The sequence below is a fragment of the Physeter macrocephalus genome, chromosome 8, assembly GCF_002837175.3.
Source record: "Physeter macrocephalus isolate SW-GA chromosome 8, ASM283717v5, whole genome shotgun sequence".
Classification (NCBI taxonomy): Eukaryota; Metazoa; Chordata; class Mammalia; order Artiodactyla; family Physeteridae; genus Physeter; species Physeter macrocephalus.
In genome coordinates this window covers 61,916,638-61,923,980 of record NC_041221.1, presented here as the reverse complement: position 1 = coordinate 61,923,980, position 7,343 = coordinate 61,916,638, and the positions used below count along the sequence as shown (strand labels likewise).

Here is a 7,343-nt window from a genome sequence, read left to right as displayed (position 1 = left end):
GTCTTTAATCCATTTTGAGTTTATTTTTGTGTATGGTGTTAGGGAGTGTTCTAATTTCATTCTTTTACATGTAGCTGTCCAGCTTTCCCAGCATCACTTATTGAAGAGGCTGTCTTTTCTCCATTATATATTCTTGCCTCCTTTATCAAAGTTAAGGTGACCATATGTGCGTGGGTTTATCTCTGGGCTTTCTATCCTGTTCCATTGATCTGTATTTCTGTTTTTGCGCCAGTACCACGCTGTCTTGATTACTGTAGCTTTGTACTATAGTATGAAGTCCGGGAGCTTGATTCCTCCAGCTCCGTTTTTCTTTCTCAGCATTGCTTTGGCTATTAGGGGTCTTTTGTGTTTCCTTACAAATTGTGAAATTTTTTGTTCTAGTTCTGTGAAAAATGCCATTGGTAGTTTGATAGGGATTGCATTGAATCTGTAAATTGTTTTGGGTAGTATAGTCATTTTCACAATGTTGATTCTTCCAATCAAAGAACATGGTATATCTCTTCATCTGTTTCTATCATCCTTAATTTCTTTCATCAGTGTCTTAGAGTTTTCTGCATAAAGGTCCTTTGTCTGCCTAGGTAGGTTTATTCCTAGGTATTTTATTCTTTTTGTTGCAATGGTAATGGGGATGTTTCCTTAATTTCTCTTTCAGATTTTTCATCACTAGTGTATAGGAATGCAAGAGATTTCTGTGCATTAATTTTGTATCTTGCTACTTTACCAAATTCAGTGATTAGCTCTACTAGTTTTCTGGTAGCATCTTTGAGATTCTCTATGTATAGTATCATGTCACCTGCAAACAGTGACAGTTTTACTTCTTTTCTGATTTGGATTCCTTTTATTTCTTTTTCTTCTCTGATTGCTGTGGCTAAAACTTCCAAAACTATGTTGAATTAACAGTGGTGAGAGTGGGTAACCTTGTCCTGTTCCTGATCTTAGTGGAAGTGGTTTCAGTTTTTCACCACTGAGAACGATGTTGGCTGTGGGTTTGTCATATATGGCCTTTATTATGTTGAGGTAGGTTCCCTCTGTGCCTACTTTCTGGAGAGCTTTTATCATAAATAGGTGTTGAATTTTGTCAAAAGCTTTTTCTGCATCTGTTGAGATGATCATATAGTATTTATCCTTCAGTTTGTTAATTTGGTGTATCACATTGATTTGCATATATCGAATAATCATTGCATTCCTGGGATAAACCCCACCTCATCATGGTGTATGATCCTTTAATATGTGTGTTGGTTTCTGTGTGCTAGTATTTTGTTGAGGATTTTTGCATCTATGTTCATCAGTGATATTGGCCTGTAGTTTTCTTTGTTTGTGACATCTTTGTCTGGTTTTGGTATCAGGGTGATGGTGGCCTCATGGAATGAGTTTGACAGTGTTCCTCCCACTGCTATATTTTAGAAGAGTTTGAGAAGGATAGGTGTTAACTCTTCTCTAAATGTTTGATAGAATTCACCTGGGAAGCCATCTGGTCCTGGGCTTTTGTTTGTTTGGAAGATTTTTAGCCACAATTTCAATTTCAGTGCTTGTGATTGGTCTGTTTACATTTTCTATTTCTTCCTGGTTCAGTGTTGGAAGGTTGTGCTTTTCTAATCTGATCTGATCTTTATGATTTCTTTCCTTCTGCTAAATTTGGGGGGTTTTGTTCTTCTTTCTCTAATTGTTTTAGGTGTAAAGTTCGGCTGTTTATTTGAGATTTTTCCTTTTTTCTTGAGGTAGGATTGTATTGCTATAAACGTCCCTCTTAGAACTTCTTTTGCCACATCCCATAGGTTTTGAGTCATCATGTTTTCACTGGCATTTGTTTCTAGGTATTTTTTGATTTCCTCTTTGATTTCTTCAGTGATCTCTTGGTTATTTAGTAGCATATTGTTTAGCCTCCATGTGTTTGTATTTTTTACAGTTTTTTCCCTGTAATTGATATCTAGTCTCATAGCATTGTGGTGGAAAAGATACTTGATATGATTTCAATTTTCTTAAATTTACCAAGGCTTGATTTGTGACCCAAGATATGGTCTATCCTGGAGAATCTTCCATGAGCACTTGAGAAGAAAGTGTATTCTGATATTTTTGGATGGAATGTCCTATAAATACCAATTAAATCCATCTTGTTTAATGTGTCATTTAAAGCTTGTGTTTTCTTATTTATTTTCATTTTGGATGCTCTGTCCATAGGTGAAAGTGGGTTGTTAACGTCCCCTACTATTATTGTGTTACTCTCAATTTCACCTTTTATGGCTGTTAACATTTGCCTTATGTATTGAGGTGCTCCTGTGTTGAGTGCATAAATATTTACCATTGTTATATCTTCTTTTTGGATTCATCCCTTGATCATTAAGTAGTGTCCTTCTTTGTCTCTTGTAATAGTCTTTATTTTAAAGTCTATTTTGTCTGATATGAGAATTGCTACTCCAGCTTTCTTTTGAATTCCATTTGCATGGAATAACTTTTTCCATCCTCTCACTTTCAGTCTGTATGTGTCCCTAGGTCTGAAGTGGGTCTCTTGTAGACAGCATATATACAGGTCTTGTTTTTGTACCCATTCAGCCAGTGTATGTCTTTTGATTGGAGCATTTAATCCATTTATGTTTAAGGTAATTATTCATATGTATGTTCCTATTACCATTTTCTTCATTGTTTTGGGTTTGTTATTGTTGGTCTTTTCCTTCTCTTGTCTTTCCTGCCTAGAGAAGTTCCTTTAGCATTTATTGTAAAGCTGGTTTGGTGGTGCTGAATTCTATTTACTTTTGCTTGTCTGTAAAGGTTCTTATTTCTCCCTCACAACTGAATGAGATCCTTTCTGGTTAGAGTAATCTTGGTTGTAGGTTTTTCCCTTTCATCACTTTAAATATGTCCAGCCACACTCTTCTGGCTTGCAGAGTTTCTGCTGAAAGATCAGCTGTTACCCTTATGGGGATTCCCTTTTATGTTATTTGTTGCTTTTCCCTTGCTGCTTTTAATATTTTTTCTTTTTATTTAATTTTTGATAGTTTGATTAATATATGTCTTAGTGTGTTTCTCTTTGGGCTTATCCTGTTTGGTACTCTCTGTGCTTCCTGGACTTGATTGACTATTTCGTATCCCATGTTAGGGAAGTTTTTGACTGTAATCTCTTCAAATATTTTCTCAGACCCTTTCTTTTTCTCTTCTTCTTCTGGAACCCCTATAATTCAAATGTTGGTGCATTTAATGTTGTCCTAGAGGTCTCTCAGACTGTTCTCAATTCTTTTCATTCTTTTTTCTTTATTCTGCTCCCTGGCAGTTATTTCCACCGTTTTGTCTTCCAGCTCACTTATCTGTTCTTCTGCCTCAGTTATTCTGCTATTGATTCCTTCTAGAGTATTTTTAATTTCAGTTATTGTGATGTTCATCCCTGTTTGTTTCCTCTTTAGTTCTTCTACCTCCTTGTTAAATGTTTCTTGCATTTTCTCCATTCTGTTTCCAAGATTTTGGATCATCTTTACTGTTATTACTCTGAATTCTTTTTCAGGTACCTTGCCTATTTTGTCTTCATTTATTTGGTCTTGTAGGTTTTTACCTTGCTCTTTTGTTTGTAACATATTTTTTTGTTTTTTTGTTTTTTTGATGGATGATGCTGTATTCCTCTTTTACTGGTTGTTTGGCCTGAGACGTCCAGCACTGTAGTTTGCAGGCAGTTGGATAGAGCTGGGCGTTGGTGCTGAGATGAGGACCTCCTGGAGGCCTCACTCCAATTAATATTCCCTGGGGTCTGAGGTTCTCTGTTAGTCCAGCGGTTTGGACTTGGAGCTCCCACCACAGGAGCTCAGGCCTGACCTCTGGCCTGGGAAACAAGATCCCACAAGCCGGTCACTGGGGGTTCCTCCTGTCCCCTTAGGTGTCCATTGTCCCCCACTGGTGCCTGGTAGGTGCCCTGTGTGGAGACATGAATTATGTGTCCTCCTAGTGTTCCATCTTGACTGCGCCCTTGTCACTTAATTTTTAATTGAAGTATTTTAACACGTATTATAGATAGCATAAAGTTTTAGTCATAAATATGTCCATTTGCATCCCGCAAATGAGTATTTCCTCACATACCCAGAATACCATTATCACACTTAACAAAATCATAATTTATTTCTACCATCTTATTCCCAGTTCATATTTGATTTCAGATTTCATATTCTCCCATTTTTCTCCAAATTTATTTAATAGCTGCTTTCTTTAGACCAGAATCCAATTAAGTACCGTGAGGTACATTTAGTTGTTATCTTTTAACATTAAATTAAAAAAAAATTTTCCAATGATATTAAGAAGTTCTTCCCAAATAATATTAAGAAGTAATGGTCTCCAAAAAGAAAAGACTTACTTCCTACAAAAGTTTAAAAGTGACTCTGTGTGAAGATTCTTTGGGATCATTAATACATGGATTTGTACAATTGTTTCCAAACCTTGTTTGTCATCACCAGCACCTGAGAAGGCTTGGAAAACTACAGATTCAGGGTTCCAGGACAGATCTACTGAATTAGAATCTCCATGTTAAGCAACCTGCCCATTTAGGGAAAATATTAGTCTAACTCATTTGACAGAACCAATTCCAACATGGACTCTTTGTATTATATTTAGGGCTGTAATTCCATTACCAATTACAACTTCTATTTGGTGAACTTTTGTTTATGACATTTTCATAGCCACAAAATATTTGATAAGGAAACAAAGGTTTAAATCCAGGGTCTTGTCCAATTAGAATTACCATATTGTTAACTAGAGGAATTTCATATAACATATTCTATGGGGCATTGAAATTAATATTGTCACAGTGAAATTTTATTATACTGACTTTATTTCTAAAGGTCATAATGGTTATGTGTTAGAAGTTGGGAATCAGTAAAATAATTTATGATGAAAACATTTGTATAATCCTTTAGATTAAATATAGCTACAATATATGATTACCTGTTCCTCTGCAGTACCAAGAAAAATTAATTCAGGTCCTTCATTCTCCAAACTCTTGAAACATTTGACTTTTAGTATGTTTTGATGAATGTCTTGGGAATTTGTGTCCCTTGTTATAGGGACAACTCTGTTGCTATTTTCTAGTGTTTTTCTAGAGACCATTGATTTATCAATTACAAGTATTATATTTTTCCATTCTATTGCATATAGAGAATATTTATGTATAATGTTCTAATAAAAATGATTAATTTTACCACTTTTCCAATACTTCTAGTACTTAACTATTTAATTCTACTTACCTCCTTCCTGCTTTTGTGTTACTGTCATTAATTTTAGTTCAGCACGTATTTTAAACTCCACAACACATCATAGTTACTTTTAAAATTCAATATTCATTTATATTTACCCACATATTTACCCTGTCTTCATTTGTTCTGGCATTTCCATGGTTCCATCTTGGGATCATTTTTCTTTTGCCTGAAGAATTCCCATACTGTTTTTTTGTCCTATTTATCCCCTGCAGTGAATTCTCTCAGTTTTTCTTTGTCTAAAGTTTGATGGTTTTCACCTTTATTTTAAAATAAAATTTTGCTTGATATGGAATTCTTTGTTGGCAGTTAATTTCTTTTAGCACATGAAGACATATTCTGGTGTCCGTCATCTCTTTTGAGACATCAGCTATCAGTCTTATTTTTGTTTCTTTGAAAATAATGTGTATTTCTTAAATTCAGTTTTTGGAAAATTCTCTTTCCTCTCAATCTAGGACTTCAGTTATAGATATAATTAACGTTTTAAGTAAGTTATGTAAGTATCTTACATTCTTAACTGTTTTTCTCAATTATTTTTTTCTCTGTGTTTTATTTATGTATTTTTCTATTGACCTTTCAGTTCACTAATTGTTTCCATTTCTAATGTGATATTGAACACATCCATTGATTTATCAATTTCAGATATTTTCCCATTCTACAGAATTCATTAAATATTTTTTCTTCCTTACTCCTTTGCTTCTTCTTTTCTTCTTTCCTTCCCTCCCTTCCTTTTTTTTCTTTTGTTCTTTATAATTCTCTGGAGAAATTTTCTGTCCTCTACTCTCCTATATCCATCTTTTCTTCTTGAACATGTTACACAAAGTTTTAAAAAGTCCTTGTTTGCTAACTTCATGAATCAGCTAACTCCATGAAAATGAATTGTGCCTGTGTCTGTATGGACACACTTATCTCAAATATTGTTTAACTCTTTTCCATAGGAGTCCTAATCACTAAGTGACTTTTCAAAAGCCTTGAAAACAGAGAGTAAATAAAAACAAGATATTTGTCTTAAAAAATATACTTTGATATACAAAACCTATACAGTAGGGAAGAAATGCAGCCTTCAGTTGAAGTTACTAAGTTATGTGTTACTCTCTCCCAGGCAGAATTGATTACTGTTTTAAAGATTGATGAAGTTTTATGAATTTTCAGAATCACAAGGAGAGTGGCTCTGGTGTTCTCTTATCCACAAGTATCTCACCTGAAAAGTAGTGGTGGGACATTCCCAGCAGAGAGCACAGACAAAACTGGGAGTGAAATGACCAGGTCTAGTGGATAATGAGTGTGTCCCTCCAGGGCAAACTGGAGGGAACAGAAAGGAAAACAACGATTTTAAAAATAAAATTTTTACACTCTTGGTAAGGCTCAGGCAGAGGATTGGTGGTGAGGTAAAAGTGACTTGGTTACTCCCCTACAGCAGTATCAGAATATCTGGCAGGGAGAGAGAGGCAGCAGGGGTATTTTGATAACAACATCCAATATGACAATAACTTGGATTACTTGTAAACTTGATAGGTGATATATTTCAAAACATCAAATATCACTAAAGAAATGATATTTTATGCATATTAAAATGTATTTTGCAGAGGGTAAGACCTACTGTTTTAGTTAATACTGAGGTCAACAGTTTGTAAGTGACCAATCAGTAAGGTAGGACAATTATAAAGGCTCCTACAAAAAGTGAGCTACAGTACCGTTTTTTTTTTAATTTTATTTGAGTCTTTTTATCTTCTTAACATGCACACTTTTAATCCACCATACAGCAATTTATGTTAACAAATGACTCTATTAACAAGCCAAAGATAGAGTTGAAGACAATAACCAAGGTAAATTCATTGTAAAAAGAGGTAATGATTTACTGATTATATCTAGAGAAGAAAGTGAAATATATTAATTGTTCTGCTCATATAATTGTGAAAAACATTTGCTTCTTGAGCATCCTCCTCCATGAATATGACAAAGAGCTTTACAAAAATGATTGTTTAACTAATTGTATCATATTTGAAACATAGTCTCTTCTTTTCCCACAGGATAATGCCCATGCATTCTAGAATTGCAAAAAATGATAAAGTGAGATAGGTATGTTATTAAGAATCAATAGCTTCCTGACTCATGAGA

At 34.5% G+C, this 7,343-nt stretch overlaps 1 long non-coding RNA gene across 1 annotated transcript in view; it reads left to right on the top strand.

Moving 5' to 3' along the window:
- Nucleotides 1-7,045, top strand: part of LOC129392294 (uncharacterized) — a 55,487-nt gene extending 48,442 nt beyond the window's left edge. Inside the window, exon 3 of the long non-coding RNA XR_008617989.1 lies at nucleotides 6,989-7,045. This is a non-coding gene — a long non-coding RNA (uncharacterized lncRNA). The remainder of the gene's footprint in view (nucleotides 1-6,988) is intronic.
- Nucleotides 7,046-7,343: the final 298 nt, after the last annotated feature.